The 23,424-nt window shown below is 35.3% G+C and overlaps 1 protein-coding gene across 12 annotated transcripts in view; it reads left to right on the forward strand.

Moving 5' to 3' along the window:
• Positions 1 to 23,424, forward strand: part of mmd (disintegrin and metalloproteinase domain-containing protein mind-meld) — a 575,647-nt gene that overhangs the window by 87,465 nt on the left and 464,758 nt on the right. Inside the window, exon 1 of one of the 12 annotated variants that reach the window (XM_075298291.1) lies at positions 18,561 to 18,853. The exons of the other annotated variants lie outside the window; for them this stretch is intronic. The gene's annotated coding sequence lies outside the window, so the exon portion shown is untranslated. Of the gene's footprint in view, positions 1 to 18,560; positions 18,854 to 23,424 lie in introns of those variants that run through there. 12 annotated transcript variants of the gene reach the window in all.

Consider the following 23,424-nt stretch of genomic DNA (forward strand, 5'->3'; position numbering starts at 1 on the left):
ACAACCACTAGTTTGCGGGTTAGTGGCGAAATTCAAAACAAAAAATTGCAATATTATAAATGGCGGGGAAATAAGTAATGCGGGATTGACAACAGATAGCGTAGTTCGGAATACACGCATCAGACAATACTGGATTTCAAGTTATGTTATAACCTTATTCCATAGCTTTCATTTTGCTCATGAGTATCTGTAACCCCAAAAATGTATTTATTAATTAGTCAGTCAGCTCTGCCTTACTTATTGAGCCAATCAAAACTCTATGTAAAGCAGAATGTAGTCACCTCCGGGCGAATTTAATTTCATCGCACTTTTTTTTCGGAATTTAAAATTTTTTCTTACTCCTCCTTTTATATAGAACTTCAAAAATCAATGTTCCGCAGTGCTCCGCGGAAACTCTATAATACACCAACACTTTGGAATAATGAAATAAAGAGAATCATGATAATGTAATGAAAAATAACATAATGTAATCAATGTTTATGATGACATTAGGAAGAAGAAAGAGAGAGAGAAAAACACACAACAAAGAAACAAAAAAAAAAAGACGGTAAAAAATCATCAGCAACATTGGCACAACGAAAAAAAAATTATCCCATAAATTATCTAAAGCCCCACGAAAAGACTTTGTGAAAAATTCCGCTCAGTTTGCAGCATTCCTAATGCCCTATTTGACTGTAGCTCTAAAGGAACATCACATCACATCGCAGCAACATGGACATGGAACACAATTTAGCGTTTTGTAAAATTTAAAAGTCACTACGTTAAATGAGACGTTCTGCCATCAAGATTATGCAGCATCGTCCATACAATTAATGGTCTCCTGCTCTGCTGGCAAAATAACACCGAGACAGCATGAATTGGACAGCTTCAACGGACGAAGCAACCGACCGGATATAATTCAACTTTTGCTTAATGTACCCTTGAGTTTTGTCGTCTTGAATATGTCTGGGGCGTCTTGAATAGCTTGTGTGCCTGACTGACACAGCCTTTGTTCTAATGTCGTGTTAAGTGGATGGTAGACCTGTTCGCGTGTGACATCAAACAATTGAGCACACATTCACTCACAAATGTTCACTTTACGTGGCAGTGCCACGCATATCGATAGTTGACATTTTGTTGTCAGCCATATACCTTGGCCTAAAAGGAAAACTGACTCAGTTGTCGTGTGTACGAGTATGTGTGCACACCTATTAGTGATGGCTTGACATTAAGTTCTTCTTGCTAAATCTCTGCATAGTGGTGCATGTAGGCTTTTTAAAAATAGTTTTTAAAGCATGATGAGATCAGAAATAATGATTTTGTTGCGAGAAATGAAGAACATGGAAGACCACCAAAAAAGTTTGAAGACGCCGATATTGGATAGGGAGCCAAAAGCAATCGGCAGCAATGTTAAATGTTGCACAACAAACAATTTCTCACCGTGGACACCGTGGGGTGTCACATGGAAATACGCTCATTTCATACCGGTATACCTGGTATATTAGTTTCCGCTTGATAAACTGTATTTTTTCAGAAGGAATGGGTACATAGACTATCCTGCTGTTATTGGGTTAGGTTCGGTATAATGATAGACCGTTATTTTAGGCTTACTTGGACTATTCATCCCAGTGTGGTACCACAGGTGGTAAAATTATTCTATGTTATCAGTGAGTGATGATCGATTCCATTTTTAGCTCTATGATAAAGGAGCTCCTTTTTATAGTCAAGTTCGAACGGCATTTCACTTTGCGGTGGAACCAATTAGAGAAGCTTTGAAACACTCAGCGATGTCACCAGCATTACTGGGAGGCCGAAGAATTTTGGGTGTTTGGTCGAAGATGCTATTGAACCCATGGGCCTTTGTATGCAATGCGGGTATGCTAAACACTGCACCGCGTTGGCTCTGATTATTACGTTATATTGAAGCTGCCAATATATGGCAATACCTGCGTCCTAATTTTAATGTTTATCGAGCCTACATTTTAAAAAATTCTTTATTTTACAGAAACTGAATATTTGCCCCGAAACCAATATCTAAATTTTTAATGGATGACAATCATTGGACCCAAGTAAATTTTTTTTTCTTGAGTTTAGGAATTTCAAAAATTTCGTGAATCATATCCCCCAGGAGCCACACACGCAGCCGAGAAATAGTTTCAGCAACTTTTTGACACTCTTTTAGTGACATTCCCGTGAGTCTAATCGTCGCCAAGTCAATGATGCCTCAAGGATTATTGTGAGAATTAAAAAGTCAAAAGCCAAAGAGGCGATGAATTGAAGTAATGATACATTTAAGACACAATTTATGTTTTGCCTACTTGATTCTAGGAAACAAATTTTAATTTATTAGATTTTTCAGCTTTTTTCTTCAAAATCCTTTAAAACGTCTTAATCACAATTTCAATTCCAATTTCAGGATCGACTTAAAGTAGAAATTATGCTATGTTTCAAGTAAAAACATCTTTGGATTAAATGTCTCTTATTTTTGAACGATTTTTTGCTTTGTAGTTAAGATACAAAAAGTCAACAAACTTAAACACGATTTCATTAATTTTGAAATATTTGTCTGGATAACTAAAGCCAAGTTGATCTTAGTCACACTTCAAGAAAAGATACCTAGCTTTAAGTACAATCATTTAAACAAACAAAATGTACTAAGGAAATGCGTCTTCTATGCAAAATTTTCTTTCGTATTTTAAGGCCATGAAATCTTTGACCTCACGACAATATTTTTTCAGTCTACTTGTCAAGTTTTCCGAAGAAATTTGATAGCCTTTTTTCTCGTCACTCAAAAAAGGCGACTATTCGATTTGATATCCTACACTCAAAAAAAAGTTTACTTGGATCCAAAGATTTTGACATTCCCTTAAGAATTTTGGTATTGATTCCGAGCCAAAGATGCAGCTTCTTTAAACTAAAGAAATTTTGTAGCAACCAATCTGGCTTAAAATCTATGACCAATAAAATTAAAATTAGGATACAGATCTCATTTATCAAATTTTCATTCTCTTTTCGAGGTTTATTAATAAAGGTACTCACATACAAACAAATTCCAGTTTAAAAATCTAAACGGATACTTCAAAGTAAAAAATGTTTTCTTAATTCCAAATAAAACCTTTAAATCAAAGACACAAAATCCTCAAAATAAGACTTAGCCTATATTTTAAGCTTTTTTTGAAGTTTATATCTTTAATCTAAAGTTTCAATATTTCAGTTAATTTAAGGGCAATTTCTTTAAATCAAAAAGGAGTTTCTTTTCTTTAAGGAAAATTAGCCTTAGTTCAAAGACATGCGACTTTAACGGAGGGTCGCAAATTTGCAAAATGTGTGTCCTAAATTTAATGAAAAAAATTTTTGAAGCAAAGATTATAAACTTTATTTTAATTAAAATTTAATTGTTTTAAAGAAATTTGTCCTTAATATTTTGTAAATTTCGCACCCGTAATCTTTTTTCATGCGTAATCTTTAATATCACGTAAATATTTTTTTTTTGTTCATAGTAAGTTGACTTGGTAGACTGTTGTATTTGAGACAATCTTATTTTGCATTTGATTTTATGCGCCCGCTTTTCGAAACAGTAAAACAGAAAGTTTTGTCACACTGTCATTAAAACTGGCTGGCGGCATTCTGCTTGTGTACAAAAATTTTTGGTCGAAAAAAAAATGCTAATAGCAACAAATTACACCAACATTTGTTGGTGCACTAACAACAGCAATAAGAACATTGATAATAATAGTAATAATAATAACAAGACCAAGAGCAATGACAGCAAAGTGAATGGTGTGGTGGTGTTAGTATAAGAATTTGTGACATTATTAGTTCATGGGTATATATGTGTGTGTGTGTGCCATTGTACGATCTTGTGTTATGTGAATGTGAGCTTTGAGCCTTTATTGCATTGCGTGAGGCAACTAAAAGCCTTTCTTCTTTATTGATATTATTGTTGTTGTTTTTGTGTTTATGTTTGGAATATGGCTATCTTTGCAAACATGTGTGTATGTGTGTACATATGCCCTTGTGTTGGTTATTCGCCATTCATGGCTTTGTAATGAATTTTGTATCGGTGTGCGAGGAAACGAGGAATGCGTTTCTGTGTAGGTTTGTGTGTCCACTGACTGAATGACTGACACCATAATGTGTCACCTGCACTCTGTGATATGCGTTGTGCATAAAAACCAAAATCAAACCAAAGCAAAAGCGAATCCAAGCAGTCACCCACTCAAACAAACACTAACCACACTACCACATCTCCCCACTTGAAACACATTTCATGTATGCCAACAACAAAGAGAGACTAAAAAACACCCGCAACCACATTTGACCGGGTTTATGTATTGTCGTGTGTTTCTCTTCCCGCCATTGACAATATAACCGAATCACCCAATACATCCCTCGTACCATGAATCGACTGACTGAGCGACTAACTGACTATCTCTGCGTGCCTGGCACACTAAGCTGGTCGATTGGAGACATTTATATGTGTTGTAATGACATACATTGTTAAAAAAAAGACTCTCACACACACACAAACAAACATACAAAAAAACACTTGCAGTCATACCTGCATGCAGCTGGTTTTGGTGTGATCATGCGATATCAGCGAGAGGAGTATTTTTATGCGGATAGGTGGCTCTGTGTGTTAGCGTGTTTGGATATGTGAGTGTGCATATGACAGCTTATACACCCTGTATTGGTTTGTTTTTATTGTTGCTGTTCTGATTTATGTTGATTTTCCATGTTATCATTGTCATTGTTGTCTTTCCAGTCGTTCACTTTCCTGTACCTGCACTCAAAAAAAAAGTATACTTGGATCCAAAGATTTTGACCTTCCCTTAAGAATTTTGGTATTGATTCCGAGCCAAAGATGCGGCTTCTTTAATATAATGAAATTTTTAGCGACCAGATAGGCCAAATAAAATTAAAATTGGAATACAGATCTCATTTATCAAATTTTCATTCTCTTTTCTCGGTTTATTAATAAAGGTACTCACGTACAAACAAATGCCAATTTAAAAATCCAAATTATAACGGATACTTCAAAGTAAACAAGTATATACGGCCGTAAGTTCGGCCAGGCCGAATCTTATGTACCCTCCACCATGGATTGCGTAGAAACTTCTACGAAAGACTGTCATCCACAATCGAATTACTTGGGTTATGGTATCTTAAAACTTCTTAACATCGTTTTCTAAATTGTGAGTTAGTCCATACGTGTTATATATTAGACAAAAAAAGTTATGTATAGGTAACCCTACAAATAATTACGAATCGATATGGACTTTTGCACGGTATGTAGAGAGCCAGAATTGAAATATGGGGGTCGCTTATATGGGGGCTATATACAATTATGAACTTTATATGAACCAATTTTTTGTGATTGGGGATCGATTTATCTGGGGCCTATATATAACTATATACCGATATGGACTTACTTAGGCAAGGTTGCTAACGGCCATATACTAGCACAATGTACCAAATTTCAACTCACTCGGATGAAATTTGCTCCTCCAAGAGGCTCGAAAACCAAATCTCGGGATCGGTTTATATGGGGCTATATATGATTATGGACTGATATGGACCACTTTTGGCATGGTTGCTAGATATCACATACGATCACCACGTACCAAATTTCAAGCAGATCGGATGAATTTTGCTTCTCTTAAAGTCACCAGAGGTCAAATCTGGGGAACGGTTTATATGGGAGTCATATATAATTATGGGCTGATAGGAACCAATTCCTGCATGGTTGTGGGATACCATATATTAACACCACGTACCAAATTTCAAATGAATCAGATGAATTTTGGTCTTCCAAGAGGCTCCGGAGGTCAAATGTGGTGATCGGTTTATATGGGGGCTATATATAATTATGGACCGATGTGGACCACTTTTGGCATGGTTGTTAAACATCATATACCAAGACCATGTACCAAATTTCTGCCAGATCGGATGAAATTTGCTTCTCTTAGAGGCCTCGCAAACCAAATCGGGGGATCGGTCTATATGGGGGCTATACGTAAAAGTGGACCGATATGGCCCATTTGCAATACCAACCGACCTACATCAATAGCAACTACTTGTGCCAAGTTTCAAGTCGATTGCTTGTTTCGTTCGGAAGTTAGCGTGATTTCAACAGACGGACGGACGGACATATTCAGATCGATCCAGAATTTCACCACGACCCAGAATATAAATATATATACTTTATGGGGTCTTAGAACAATATTTCGATGTTTTACAAATGGAATGACAAAGTTAATATACCCCCATCCTATGGTGGGTATAGGGTATAAAAATGTTTTCTTAATTCCAAAAAAGCTTTGAACCAAAGACGCTAAATCCTCAAAATAAGCCTTAGCCTATATTTGAAGCGTTTTTATCTTAAATCTAAAGTTTCAATGTTTCAGTTAATTTAAGGACAATTTCTTTAAATCAAAAATGTGTTTTTTTTAATTTAAGGAAAATTAGCCTTAGTTCAAAGACAATGGACTTTAATAGAGGGACGAACAATTTAATAAAAAAAACAAGTATATACAGCACTAAGTTCGGCCGGGCCGAATCTTAAATACCCACCACCATGAACCAAATGTAAGGGTTTCCTTTGAAATTTCAGGAGGGCGTGACGACACTTCCCGAAGATTCTGGATTTATAAGAACCATTTTTGTTTGAGTTTTAGAGGAATCATTAACATCTCTTGTAAGTGTGCAAGAAAATTATAAAACAACGTCTTGATTTGAAATCTTAAATCTGTAGAAGTAAAATCTGGAAATTTTACATTGAGTTTCAAGCAATTTTCATGATCAGTGCGCCTTCTACACCCTCCAGAAGTGAAGTCGGTCTATATGGAGGCACTACTAAATGGACCGATAAAAACTTAATCCAATACAGGTTTTTGTGAGCCTAAAATACCAGAATATTTACAATTTCAGGCGAATCAGATAAAAACTACGGTTTCTAGAAACCCAATGAGTTAAATCTGGAGATTGTTCTTATGGGGGCTATACTAAAATATGGACCGATACTCACCGTTTTCGGCACACCTCTTTATGACCCGAAAATACCTCTAGATTTCCAATTTCAGACAAATTGGACAAAAACTACGGTTTCTATAAGCCCAAGACCCCAAATCGGGAGGTCGGTTTATATGGGGACCATACCAAAACATTGACCGATGCTCACCATTTTTGGCACACCTCTTTATGGTTCTAAAGTACCTCTTGATTTCCAATTTCAGGTAAATTGGATAAAAACTGCGGTTTCTATAAGCCCAAGAAGTAAAATCGGGAGATCGGTCTATATGGGGGCTATACCAAAATAGGGACCGAAACTCACAATTTGTGGCACACGTATTTATGGTCTTACAACACCTCTAGATTTCCAATTTCAGGTAAATTGAATAAAAACTGGTCTTTCTACAAGCCCAAGAAGTAAAATCGGGTGATCGGTCTATATGGGGGCTATACCAAAATATGGACCGATACTCACAATTTTTAGCACACGTATTTATGGTCCTACAATACCTCTAGATTCTATATGGGGGCTATACCAAAATATGGACCGATACTCACCATTTTTGGCACACCTCTTTATAGTCATAAAATACCTCTAGATTTCAAATTTCAGGCAAATTGAATAAAAACTACGATTTCTATAAGCCCAAGATCCCAAATCGGGAGGTCGGTTTATATGGGGAATATATCAAAACCTGGACCGATATAGCCCATCTTCGAACTTGACCTGCTTGCAGACAAAAGACGAGTTTGTGCAAAATTTCAGCACGATTGCTTCATTATTGAAGACTGTAGCGTGATTACAACAGACAGACAGACAGACGGACAGACGGACATCGTTATATCGTCTTAGAATTTCTCCCTGGTCAAGAATATATATACTTTGTATAGTCCGAAATCGATATTTCGATGTGTTACAAACGGAATGACAAACTTATTATACCCCCGTCACCATTCTATGGTGGTGGGTATAAACATTAGAAGCAAAGATTATAAATATTATTTTAATTTAAATTTCATTATTTTAAAGAAATTTGTCCTTAATATTTTGTAATTTTCACATCCTAAAATGTAGGTTGCGTAATATTTAATATCACGTAAATATTTTTTCAGTGTGTGCCTGTGTAGGTGTTTGATTTGAATCCATGAAGAGGACATCGTTCAAACCAAGAATATTCAATGTCGTTGTCCTCTTTGTAGTGTCGTGTCGTGCAATGTGTTTGCCGCGATTAGGGGCGATGGTTAGACATTTGAAGTTTTCGATGGGATCGAAAAATGGCTCGTTTGATATGCTGTATGCAACGAGCCACACATTCATACCAGCCTATACACCAACTCACAAAAGCCTATTTCCTTGTGTATCTTGGTGTGTGTGTGCGTGTGTGTGTTTATGTGCGTGCATATCGCAACCATCAATCTTCGTGCTAACAACCAGTTGCAATTACAAACATTTTGCTCTTGTCTGTGCGCCTCTCCTCCCTCCAACCACTTTTAAAGAGCAACCAGAATTTCCATTCAGCCAATATCCTTCCTTTTCATTGTACTTGCTCGTTGTATTTCACCAATCAAACCAAATTCGATGAATGTAAAATTCTTCAATAGTTCCACTTTACAACTGCTGGCTGCTGACCTATCTCGTTGGCCACAACAATAAGCCGCTCATTTTGTGGTACCTTTGCACAGTGGTTTATATCGTTACGATGAATATGCTAATCTGTTTACGATAACACATTCATTCAGAAATTTCGTTAAGTCATTTCTATGAAAAGTTGAGTAAGAAGTTTGGAACCACTGTGGTGTAATGGTTAGTATGTCTGTCTTGCATACAAAGGGTCATGGGTGCAGTATGTGTTTCGACCAAACATCAAAAAAATTTTCAGTAATCAGTTGGTGACATTTCATTTAAGTTCACCGCAATAACGCCGTGTTGGACGCGGAGGAACCTTGTCATTGAACTTAACATGGAATCGGGCAGCACTCATTGATATGAGAGAAGCCCACCACTGTGGGATCACAATCGACAGTGTAGTCTAAGTGAGTCTGAAATAACGGGCTATCACTATACCTAACATAACCTAACACGATTTTTAATGAAAATTCTGTATAGAACTGTATCCAGTTGGTGAGTTGAATGGGTCTGGTGGAAAAATTCGAATAGAAATTTTTATAAATATAGTAGAGCATTCATACGATAATGTAGAGGATACATACGACGATGACTTGTGATGGAAAATATGTTTATCTTCAAAAAATATGGAACGGAACTGATCGATCAATTTATCAAATAGTTTCTTTATCAATAGTTTCGTGTACAGTGAAACCTCTGAAAGGTGGATACCCACGGTCGCCTAAATTTTGTCCACATTTGGGAAGTGTCCAGTTATAAGAGGTTAATTTTAATGTCTTAATATAGCAAACGTCCCCAGACAACTGTCCACTTTTGGGAGGTGTCCGGTTTTGAGAGTGTCCAAGTTTGACAGGTTTCACTGTATATGAATAATGAACAGGGCATCCCTCATTATAAATGTGCGTATGCTACTTTAGAGGCCAAATAATCAATAAGAGTCACTCTATTACAGATCCAATAATATTTGTGGTTTCATCTAACCGAACTTCCGTTATTAGAGGCAGAAGTAACATTGGTCCCATTGGACTTGAACCACATAAAATATCCCAAAAGAACATAACGGACTATAATAGCATTCGATCCGTAGTTATATTTTTTTGCCAAATTTGAAGGAAGCATCTTGAAATAAAGCATTTGTAGTAAATAAGGTACAAAGATCGAAAACGATTAAGGTTTTCCATTGAAAAAGTCTCAGTACCAAAATTTTCATATTGTCACCATAAAAATGTTCCCCAAAGTTGCCCTGCACTAAACCCAGATATTTTTGTTCTTTAGACCACTGTACTGCAATGATATGGCCTCAACTACTTACATAGATCAGCATCGCAATACCTATCAGACATTCATATGTTGCGCGTCCGACCACAAAGCGGCGAACCATTAGAGAATTATTTACATGACTAAAGTGATTTCGATGGTGCAATTTTGTATGTATAGCTAAACCTCAGATTGCACGAACATTTACCACCTTTCAGACCATTCGTAGCTCTAAGGTGGCAACAGTTGTGGGCTATGACGGTAATGAAAAACAAAATAAAGGCCTACAAAATAAAATTCATACAGCTTGAATGGGGGGAGGGGGACTAATCAGTTATACAAATTGCTATGAATGAATGAAAACTTTAAAGCCATTATTATTCATTCACATAAGCACCATTCTGTTCGCATTTCATTGCTTGGAGAAGAAAATTGCTTGGCAAATAATAAACATTTTGGTATTTACCTATTTGGCTTTTATGCCTGGATTTGATTTTAATATTCCCCCTTTTACGGTCTATGTCATACTATACTCCCTTAATGCACAAATAAGGCCCACAATCTGGTGTCCTATCTGGCCATGGATGGTGCAATTGACAGTTTATTTTTCAAGCAAACACTTAAAGTGAAATGGAAACATTAACAGCACACGTTACACTTACTGGATTTCCAGTTTCTGTAGCCAGTTATCGTGGACCATTTGGGTAATTAAAGACGGCTTCAATGAGTTGATAAAACTGCTGTTTGCGCTACCCGGTACCAGATGCCAATGTAAATGTTATTGCTAATTATTAGGATATTAAATACAGACTTTCGTTCTGTCTAGGCAAACCAAGTGTTAGTCGAGGAAATTTTAATGCGTCCTTGGAATGGGAAGCTTTCATCATGGGACTGTATTTGATTGAGCCAATGAGAATACCAGTAAATGAAATCATTTCGATTGTTATCGATATATGGCAATTTCAGCAATGTACTTAATTGAAGGTAATCCGATTTCTACTAAAATTGCTGCTATTTCAAAATAATTAAAGTGGTTTATTTGATATGGGAACTTCAATTGAAGTTTAATTTGGACGAGTATGTGTGCGTATATGTATGTGTGGGAGAAAGGTATTTTATAGGTATTTAGAAGATAGCCTTCATACCCATCAAGGTCATTTAACACCTTCAGTTACAAAATTTTGAATCAATATTCAGACATCATCACGTAGCTTTAGGTTAGGTTAGGTTAGGTTAGGTGGCAGCCCGATGTATCCGGCTCACTTAGACTATTCAGTCCATTGTGATACCACATTGGTGAACTTCTCTCTTATGTTATCACTGAGTGCTGCCCGATTCCATGTTAAGCTCAATGACAAGGGACCTCCTTTTTATAGCCGAGTCCGAACGGCGTTCCACATTGCAGTGAAACCACTTAGAGAAGCTTTGAAACCCTCAGAAATGCCACCAGTAATATTGAGGTGGGATAATGCACCGCTGAAAAACTTTTTGGTGTTCGGTCGAAGCAGGAATCGAACCCACGCCTTTGTGTATGCAAGGCGGGCATGCTAACCATTGCACCACGGTGGCTCCATCATGTAGCTTTACAATCTGAAAATTATTGCGTTATTAAAAAAGCGAAGAGAAAAGTTTATTATTTTTGCAAGGAAACACAAGTAAGTAAAACCCACATTCCACCGGCTGAAATCTGAAATATCACATACACTGAAAAAAACATGCGCTGTTACAAAGATTTTGTCTTTACTTTAACAATGCTGGTATTGATTCCGAGTCACAGAAGCGCAGAATACAAGTAAGGATACTTTTAATACACAATTCTCTTTTAAATTTGGGGTTTGTGGACTTGCTTCTAGGAAACAAATTTTAACTTTTCTTTTTAAGCTTTTTTTCTTCATATGCTATCAAAGTCATTTAAGAACGAGTTAACGACAACTTTATTTTTCAAATTCAGACTCGACTTCCAGTACAAATTACGCTATATATCAAGTAAAAAACGTCTTTAAAATAAAGTGTTGAACAAGATGTCCTATTTTTCAACGATTTTTTGCTTTGCAGTCAAGATGCAAAAAGATAACAAATTTAAAGACAATTTCATTAATTTTTAAAATTTTTTCTGAATTATTGAAGCCAAGTTGACCTTTCCCCAAGACAAATCTCTTAATTATAAGGACAGTACAACTTCATTGAAAAGTTTATCGACTTTTGGACAAGGAAAAAAACTTTATATTAGAAAAATGCGTCCTCTATGCTAAGCAAAATTTGCATTCGTATTTTAAGGAAATGAAATCTTTGGCCTCACGACAATATTTTTTTCAGTGTACAAAAATATACAAAAATGTTCACTTGAACACCTCCTCCAAAAGGACTACATGAACTCCTATAGGTAAGTACTAAACTAATAGAAAAAATTACGTTCCATAGTCGTGAACGGACGGTGACAAAATGAAACAGAAACGTTCACAAAAAATCAAAACGGAATGTTCACAATTTCGTCCACGGGCGTTCACGATTTCATGAACGGCATTCGTTTTTCTTTGGCCATGAAAAGTCTTAAAATAATCGTTAGACGTCATTATGGCAACTCCCTCGGTGGTGCAATGTGCTAAGGCGACTTTTAACGCGTATGGTGCAGGAAACACAGGTTCGAGTCACGCTAGCGGAAGTTTTTTTTTTTTAATTTTGTTTATAAAGCGTAACCATAACGTTGTCAGATCAGGAATGCTGGTTGTTGTTTTGACAATGCATGGTGTAATTTTATCGTTGTCAGATTGACACCGCCTGTTCACAGTTTGACACCACATGTGTGTTTATTCACTTTCATGAACGAATCGTTTGAAATGAGCACGCCGTGCATGATTTTTTCTATGAGTGTATGTTCGGTTTTTTTCACCAAAACACCAAATTAAAAGTACAAATATATTTATTAAGACGATTATATTTTGATCGAGTCTTGCCAAATAATGGATGGAAAAGATCCAAGGAATTGATTGCAAATAATTTTATATTTCTAAATTAGTTAATTAAAAAAAGTAACCGTGGAAACAAGCTGGTTTTAAGCTTGAAAACTGAACATGGTACTCAGCTTATGTGATGATTTTTGTTACGGATCTAAAATTCTATAAAATTGGTGTATAGTAAATTATATATATTTATCATCCCAGCTATGGAGATTTAAGGCCATGAATTTAACATAAAGAATTTCGGGTGCCCTTGACTAAACATAGTCTTTAAGACAGATGATATCGAATACAATATTGATGTTATCTGTCTATTATATCTTGAACACCATTCAACAACAAATTCTTGAGATAAAGGGGAAAAACGAAATATTAACCACGTAGGTGGGAATGTGACGGCATACGAAAGGTGTTGGAAACCTCATATTTCTTGAAGAAAGTATACATAAAATAGATAATTTACATATTCTGAAGAGTAATTTGGCCTAATCTATCAAAAACAAAATGGGTCTGGAAGACGGATTTGTGTTTGTCCAAGATAATGAGCCCAAGCATTCGTCCCATATTGTTAAGAAATACTTGCAATACAACACCAAAAAAGTATTACCTCACCATCCGCTGTGCCCGGATAATGTAATTGAACACTTGTGGATATATATGGAAACAAAGCTAAATAACTTTAAAATCTTTAGCAAAGAAAGGCATTTGACGCATTTTTATTGAAAATAATTGAACGTTCACATTGAGAAACATTCTCAATGTAATTTCAAGCCCAATAAACACAAATGTTTGAAAAATGCTAAATTTCAACAATTTTGACGAAAACCCTAACAAATAGACTCCAGGCACTAGAAACTACTAAGGGCTACCAAAAAAAAAAAAATTAAAAATTTGTAATACTTACCCCCATTTTCATAAAGCTCCGTTAGTGTTCCGTTAACTAACCAACTTTTAAACCGTATTATGGACGAAGCTGTCATCTCTCATATATATTCCATATGCCAGTTAGGAACTTAACTGACGAAAATTTTTCAGTTAAAGTTAACTGGAGAGAAGATATTTGCAATTTACTTTCTGTTAACTGACAGTTAAAGCCTAACGGAGCTACATGAAAATGGCCGTTAGTGTTTAAAGCTGAGTACTATGTTCAGTTTTAAAGCTGAAAACCAGCTTTTTTCACGGTTACTTTTCTTAATTAATTAGTTTAGAAATATAAAATGATTATCAATCAAATTATTGGATCTTTTCCATCCATTATTTGATAAGAGTTGATAAAAATATAATAGTCTTCATAAATATTTTTGTACTTTCAATTTAGTGTTTTTGTAAAAAAATCGAACATTGTACTCACCTTAAACCAATAATTTTTATTAATTTTTAGTGTACATTTTTTTTTGGCCAATTTCACTTGGTTTTTGTTATTTTTTTCCACCTATCTGAATTAATTTTCTTTCTATTTTGTAGCCCGGATCTCAAGCTTTAATTTAATGCATAATACATATATATTTAATTCATATTTTTCATGTCGTTTCACAACTTATTTCAAATTGATTGGTATACAACTTTTTTTTTTTTTTGCTGACTGTATATACATTTCTACTACTAACTCCAAAGAAGCATAAACTGAATTATATTTATTTCTAAAATTCCAAATTCAATTATGTTGTTATACAAGCACAACAGTATCTTCCATTTTAGAATGCATTCTTTTATCACTGAACAAACATTCTGCCAAGTTTATAGCTCAGTCACAAACTATTTGCAATTTTTTGGGAACTTTTTCAAAGTCTTCACTGTCTTCCAATTAAAGTTGTTCACCATCCGACCTCAGCATCCCAACAAATATCCATACTTTTACTACTTGTCCGTCTAAGCATTAATTAATGACAATTTTGCGTTTGCAATGTCCATTGGGTGGAATATTGGGGGAAGGGCGGTAAAGGAAAACAAGAAATGACAACAAAAATGACGATGAAAACGTTTACAGAACTGTAACGATTATTGTTGTCGTACAAACATAAACATTTATTTTTTACATTTATTAGTCTACGTAATGATGACAAACAACAAATGTTTACTGAGAACGATTGAAGAACAGGGCCATAGGATGAAGGGGAAGAGCATGTAAGCATATAAGAACGAAGAAATCGACACAGAAAAATCGTCATCATCGACCTCTCATCGGAACCATCATCGTGCCAGGCATGCAAAATATGTGTAAAGTTTTCTTTCACTTTGATAATGTCGCAAATTTGTTAATACTCTCTCTATCTCTCTCTCTCCTCTCTCGCACAGTCTCCCATCATCATCGTCATTCACAGAAAGAGCTATTCACATGTCATGTTGGTTTATTTTTTTTTTTTTCTCTCGTTTACTTGATGAGTTCGTATGCATGTGCGGGTGTGTGTGCGTGTGTATGAGGCATGTGCCACGTATATAAATGTTCCTATTTGGAATTTAATAGTTGCACACAATTAACATAATTGATTAGATTGTTTGCCAAGAGCACCATTATCATCAACAACATCAACAACAACCGAATGTCGGAGTATTCTTCTCTTACATAACAACACTAGCTTACAAATAGAAAAACAAAAACTTGAAGTATGGCAATACTGAAAAGTATATCTAAATTAAGAAATATACAAAATACAAGTTAGATTTAAAGATTTTATAACAAATTATAATATTGCGAATACATAATTTAATCAATTTATGTCTTCGGCAAAAAAAAAAAAAAAAAAAAAAAAAACTAAGAGGTAATATTGTCATTTTTCAGTTGTTTGAGGATTGCAGAAGATTGCGTTGTGCTAATTTGGTTGGCGATTGGTTGGCGGGATAATGGGGTCTAAGGTCATATATAACTGTTTATGGTTTATTATAAGCTAAAACGATTGCATAGTTATATAGGCAGCAGATATGGTCTGTATCAAACATTTTAAGGTTTGCGACTGTCGCAAAGTTGTAAACGGCGTAAACGTCACGTACACGTCGTAAATGTAGAAAAAGTAGCAAACGTCGCAAACTCCAAATACGTCAGACCCTTCAGATAGGCAGCGAATGATATCCAAGATGATGATATATGCGAAGAAGTTTAAATTCTCAGGAATGTTCATAAAACTATTAACGAGTTTAAAAAACTTGAGAATATAGTTATTTCAATTGGAAACTCCAAGCCAAAATTACTATAAACTACTCGATGTTGCAGTAAACGTGACGGTCGGTACTCGCTCATAGTTAACCTTTCACAAGTTACTGCAGAAACTGGAAGGACGGAAAACTACTTAAGTCTTATATAAGTGAATTGCTGTTTAGAGAAAACTTTATAAAATCACTTTTTGGCTTATTAGAGCCAATTTCCATACTAATTAAACATTTTCAATATTGTAGCTAGTCATTCGTTGATGCAGCTAAAGCTTGGACCACGAAAACCAAGAATAGTTTGAAGTTGTGAATGAGAGAGTTTTGAATAAATACAATATAAAACATTTTTTGCATACCTTTTATAGGGGAGCTTAACTAAATTAAATTAAAAAATATTCACAATTTCTTTAATTCCAAATTAGGTTTTCTACACTAGGTTTACGACTTTTGCGACATACCTATTATACCGTCGTAAACGTATGTCGCAAAAGTCACAGTTTGCGACAGGCCAACCCTGATAGGCAGTGTAGGCTAGGTTAGTTATAGTGGCAGTCTCTTATTTTAGGTTCACCTAGACTATTCAGTTCACTATGATACCACGAGTGATGAATTTCTATTGTAGCACTTGAGTGCAGCCCGGTAAAAAAAGTCTCTAAATGGCATTCCTCGCCCTTAGATAAACAATTGTCGAAGCTTCAACCGCTTATTTCAATGCCGAAAAACGTTGACTTGTCATTTTATTTGTTAGGTACGGGAATCAATGTTTTTGGTCCTAAAAAATGCAGATCTTCTGTCCACGAGAGAGAGAGAGATAGAGATAGGTAACATTATCGTGGTGATAATGCTAGCTCTCAAAATATGCCATCGACGTATTTTGAAGCACCGCTCTGTTTGTAGGTATCTTTTTTCGACCAATCGACATGAGCCTGAAAGATCCAACGCGAACAATTTTTTACGCTTAAATTCTTATGTTATTGATTGTATGCTGGTCGCTCTAATGGCTGAGGTTGTCTCAATCTCACGATAGATCACATGACGATCTTGCAATATTACAATCTAGCAATATTATATTGGGGTACAGCGTTCGTATGTCAAAATGTTCTGAGTAGGTTCTTCCAAATGTAAAGCTTTAAATGGAGTTTTCAATTGGCATATTACCATACTAGGATTGCCCAATCCGGGGAAAAGACAATCTTCGTAATCAAAACTTTATAAAAACCAAAACCAATATTGTTAAATTTTCCGTTTTTCATGTTTATGTTGATATGAACTTCTCAGGCATAACAATGTGAAGACAAAGAATCCATATGTTGACTACTTCCGCCTTATGTCAAGCCCCTGTGAAATTCTTTGGAAATGAACCAAATTTGTACTGCTTCCAGTTGGTCCAGTCAACACTACATTTTTGAAAGCTCTTTTTTACTGCAGTGGAAAATTATTTGGAAACGTTTTAAACCTCAAATTAAAATAGCCACTTCTCACATTGCCTCTAAAAAAACCTGTTGAATATAATAAAACCCCGAGTAAAAGTCACTAAAAAATATAATGGGCTGATCTATGCAATTTACTATGACGGATCCAAAAGCCAGCAGAGATTACAGCCAGGTGTCCAATACTCATCTAGGAAAAATCACTACATCTCTTTCCTACCGTATGGCAATGAATTTTATTGTAAGGGTTATAGCAACACAAAACAACAATTTATTGGAATCTATGTAGATTCCATTGGCAACATTGACGTATCTGTTTGTCTATAAGCCATTCAGATGATGGTCCCGAATGAAATCAATTTGACTTTGTAAACTGGTGCTATTATGGTAAAAACAATATTGAAATTTGCAGCTGTTATAGTCTCTGCCTTATCACTCATGGAAGCAGAACCACCCACCACAGAAACTTCGGCATTCCTAAGATAGTAATTATGTCAACATTTTTTGAGCTCTACATCCGGGTGAGCCACGGTAACTGAATGTCTATTTTTTGCAAATCATTTTGATATCTAAAAAAAAAAAACATATTTACTCATATACATATAAGTAATTGTTTGTATTCATTCATGTAGGCACGTGTGTGTATGTATTGGTGCTCGTTTGCATCCATATAGATTGGCAATGTTTGATAATATTGTCATTATCACCATCATTGTCATGAAGTGCTAGTCAGAGCTAACATCGCCATTGAGATTACAGCCAACACTGCCAACAATGATTATGAATGGAATGGCAAACATCTGCAGCTGTTGTTTTTAGATGCTGCAAATTTATCATTATTACTGCATACCCACATTCACAGAATGACAATGCTTGCAATTCACACACAAACACACATACCTAAAAATTCCATTCATAGTCCAACTTAATACAAACAGAGAAACGTACACACACACACTCAAACATACAAACTTTCATAATGATAACCTTATATTTATACTAAACATCAACAAAGGAAGTAAACCAGGCAAACCAGACGGACAAAACATACAGATGGACGCTCTGTCTGGCATGGCACATAGGTAACATTTTTGTAAGTTATGGGCCATCGTTAACATCGGTCCATCAGTATTATCATTAGACTTGACAGTGATTTTTCAACATTAAACACAAGCAAACGTTGCCTCACAACCATAAATCGAGTCATCAATTTTGTGAAATTCCAGTTCTTGTTGCTAATTTAAAATTTAAATATTTTTAAAATTGGTGAAATTGTGTTCGTACTGTCGGTTTCCTGTTTTCTAGGCATTTATAATTCAAGAAAGCAAATTGGTCGCAGAAGATTATTACAACAAATATACCAATAAGAGATTGTTAAATTTTAAATATACGTCCACAATTTAAATTTGTTTGCCAAAGTGTATAAAATCAAACAAAAACCTCTCCAAGTAAGTAAGAGATCGAGCTAAGCGGAGTCGAGTACATGATACTCAAATGTAATAATAATCGAATTAATATCCCATTTTTTTTTTATTGATGTGGTTGATGAACTTTTTGTATAGCTACTTTGGATAATAGACCAAAGAAATTTTACCCGATTTTAAAAAATCTTTTCTACAAAGTTGTAGCAACTCTAAAAAATAAATGCTATAGCATCGCAATATGATTGTTGACTTGTGCGGCAGTATATTTGATTGTGATTTTCAATATCAAACAAATTTCGAACATATGTAAAATTCGTCAGTATTACGATACCCATGGCGTATGAGTTATACATTGGAATAACAATAATACGCTCCCATGTAAATTTAAGGCTATAGCAAAAAAGGGGAACCTTTTGACTTCGAAGGTGGTGCAAATTCGTTCAGTAGCAATAAATTCGACACAGGCCTGTAATTGGGAGTATGTAATATTTTTCAAGCATCCACTGCATTGATTTCGCATACATTCTTCAGATGCAATCATATTTCTGTATTCCGGATTTCCTTTAAAAATTAAAAAAAAAAACTTTTCGATTTGCCCTCTGAAGACGTCTTTAATAAAATTTGCAACTATTTTATCACAAATTCATCGACTGCCGAGAAATAGATCGTATACTCTTCAAGTATTTTTATTTTATTTGAAAATTTCCATTATTTTTTATTTGTTCGTACTGAATTTTGTATACAGTAAACAAAGCGTGAAACAAACAATTTTTTTAAAGCATCTAAATTTATTTCTTGGATGAATAATAATAACCTGTGAAGAACTTCCAAATTTGGTTTACTGTCCATTTAATTATGCGTTGTAACATTATCTAACAAATCCTCAGCATCTAGAGAATGATTTCTTGAAATGAAAGTCGAATCGCAGTTTCTGTCTAAGTAATTAAAAATGCTGCACAATTTATATTTTGATTCGTATCAGAACTATGTACTATAATAAATATACCCTGCAAAAAAATTTGGAAGTTCTTCTAACGACACGACTTTAAAAGCACTTCCAAAAATGTCCAACCAGAGACGTTCTTTATTTTAACTGCACAGGAAGTTCATTTGAGTCAATTTTTTTATAACTCGCATTTTTCATATTTTTAATGGGAAATTTAAAATTTTATTGTTTCAAACAGGTTAAAAACAGATTAAGAATTAATAAAGTACTGAAAATTATTTAAATTTTGCCGAAAAAATGTTAAATCCTTTCTAGAAAAATTGAGAATTTTTAAAAATATTTGATGTCGAACGTTCCGGACAAGTGTTATAATGCATTAAAAATCATATAAAATTTTAAAAATTATTTATTTGACAAAATATCAAAAAATTTCTTTATTCACATCCAAAACACTGGAATCGCATCACACCTTAAGAAGTGATGCAAATTCAGTGCAACGGCTGTTGCAATGGTGGACATCCGTTATATGGCAAGCCCATGTCAAATTTATCGCTTCTGCGTCAATTTTGCACCACTTCTGGATTCAAAAAGAACATTTTCACTACTTTTTTGGCGACGCTTTTTTGCTGGGTATTTAATATAGTTTTGCTCTTTGTCAATACTTTTTCACTCATTTATAAAATAGTTTAAATTGTAGTCCATATTCCAACGGGAAATATAAAAGTAAAATGTCAAGCATATTCTCACCCTGCTCATCATGGGTTGTACCATGGTATTGGCCCAACAGCTGCAACTACGCTCTTATATAACAAAAACAAGTTTATACAGCAGAAAGTTCGGCCAGGCAGAGTCTTAAATACCCACCACCATGAATCAAATATAATAGTTACCTTTGAAAACTCTTCGTCGTAGCGGGTTACTTGATTATATATATTGAATGATAATATATAGAAATGGTTAACTAATGCCTAGATTTGAAATCTAAAATCTATAGATTTTTACTCCCCATTATTCAAGTGATTAGAAGAAGTAAAATCTCGAAATTTTATTTTCAGTTTCAAGCAACTTTTATGATCAGTACGACTTCTATACCATCAAGAAGTGAAATCTGTCTATATGGAGGCCTTACCAAATGGAGCGATAAAAACTAAATACTTTCCAATTTCAGGCAAATCGGATAAAAACTATGGTTTATATAAGCCCAAGGTGTTAAATCGTGAAATCAGTCTATGTGGCCAATACACAAAATACCGTATGGCCAATACACAAAATACCGTCAGTCTTTATGACCGATACACAAAATTTAGCACTCCTAATTGTGGTGAAACCCCTCCCCAAATCGGAGGATGGGTTTATAAGGGGATATATCAATATCGGAACACCTACATGTGGTCTTCACCCTCCAGATTTCAAATTTCAAGCAAATTGGATAAAAACTACGGTTCCTAAAGGGTGATACGGTCAAAATTTGGTCAAGGGAAAACGCGTTTAAATCGGTGAAATCGTTTATTTAAAAAATCAAATTAAATTTCTTTTTCAAGTTCAATTAGTATAAAATTCAGGAAAAATATTCAGTTAGGCTTTCGCTTTTCCAAATCCGAATTTCCGGGCCTCACGCTTGACACCTGCCATCAGATTTTGTACAGCCACCTTGTCCACCTTCTTCGCCGCAGAAAGCCAGTTTGCCTTGAACTGCTGCTCGTCCTTAGCAGTTTTTTTTTGGTCTTCTTTAGGTTCCGCTTGACAATAGCCCAGTATTTCTCAATTGGGCGGAGCTCTGGCGTGTTGGGAGGGTTCTTGTCCTTGGGAACCACCTGCACGTTGTTGGCGGCGTACCACTCCATGGCCTTTTTACCGTAATGGCAAGATGCCAAATCTGGGCAAAACAGTACGGAACAACCGTGTTTCTTCAGGAAAGGCACCAGACGTTTATTCGAACACTCTTTCACGTAAATTTCTTGGTTGACAGTCCCGGAAGCTTTGAAAATGCTGCTTTTCAAGCCACAGGTACAGATGGCTTGCCAAACCAGATATTTCTTTGCGAACTTTGACAGTTTTATGTGCTTGAAAATATCTGCTACCTTTCCCCTTCCTTTTGCCGTATAAAACTCCTGTCCCGGAAGCTGCTTGTAGTCGGCTTTGACGTAGGTTTCGTCGTCCATTACCACGCAGTCGAACTTCGTCAGCATCGTCGTGTACAGCCTCCGGGATCGCGATTTGGCCGTCGTATTTTGTTTATCATCGCGATTTGGAGTCACTACCTTCTTGTAAGTCGATAGTCCGGCTCGTTTTTTTTGCTCGATGAACGGTTGTAGACGATACACCCAGCTTATTTGCGGCATCACGGAGAGAGAGGTTAGGGTTTCGCTTGAAACTACCGGCAACTCTCTTTGTCGTCTCAGCGGCTTCCGGTTTTCGATTTCCCCCCGATCCAGACTTCCTGGCTGTCGACAAACGTTCCCCAAACACTTTAATTACATTTGTAACGGTTGATTTGGCAACTTTTAGCGATTTTGACATCTTTGCGTGCGAGTAGCTCGGATTTTCGCGATGGGCGAGCAAAATTTTGATACACTGCTCTTTTTGCTTGGACGGCATTTTGACAACTGAAGAGTGAATTCCAAAATCAAAATAGGAGCAACATTCTACACACACACACCTTCAAAATGAGGGGTGTTCACGTTTTTTAAATGCAAAATTGAAAGAAATACGTCAAGTTTATATTGACCAAATTATGACCGTATCACCCTTTAAAATAGGGAGATCGGCCTATATGAGGCTATACCAAAACATGGACCGATAATCTTCATTTTCGTCACATCAATTTGTGGTCCCAAAATACCTCTAGATTTCAAATTGCAGGTAAATCGGACAGAAAATAAGGTTGGGCTGATTTTCGCCATTTTCGCCACACCTATTTATGGTCCTTTAGATTTCAAATTTCAGGAAAATAGGATTGAAAATAAGGTTTCTAGAAACCCAAGAAGTAAAATCAGGAAATCGGTCTATATAGGTGATATACCAAAACATGGATCGATATAGCTCATCTTCGAACTTGGCCTGCCTGCCAACAAAAAAAGACAAACAGACGGACATGGTTACATCGTCGTAGAATTTCTACCTGATCAAGAATATATATTCTTTATATAGTCGGAAATCGATATTTCGATGTGTTATAAACGGAATGACAAACTTATTATACCCCCATCTACAAAGTTGATTCATTTATTTCCATAATCAAAAATCACACACCGCAAATAATTTGATAATTTTTCCGTAATTCGTGATTAAAATTAAAAAATATATTTTTATATACAATGTCCATCGCCCTATCGGTAAATTGCTCTTTATTGCCTGAAATTCTCTAAGAATTTAACAAAAATTTCATTAAAACTTTAATATAATTTGTAACAAAATTTGTTATTTTCTTTTTTAGCCTAATTAAGATTTAATTGATAATGTTAATTAAACAACCTTATGATTATAATAAGTGGAAGTGCTTTTTAAGTTGTGTCTTTAGACGAACTTCCAGTTTTTTTGCTGAGTTCCTTCCAGATGACTTTTTTGTTCTTTGAACACCAAAATATTTCAATTTATTCTACTCTAAAGTTTTCTTTGTTATGAATTAGCAAAGATTTTAACATAATAA

This window comes from Haematobia irritans, chromosome 3, assembly GCF_050003625.1.
Source record: "Haematobia irritans isolate KBUSLIRL chromosome 3, ASM5000362v1, whole genome shotgun sequence".
Lineage (NCBI taxonomy): Eukaryota > Metazoa > Arthropoda > Insecta > Diptera > Muscidae > Haematobia > Haematobia irritans.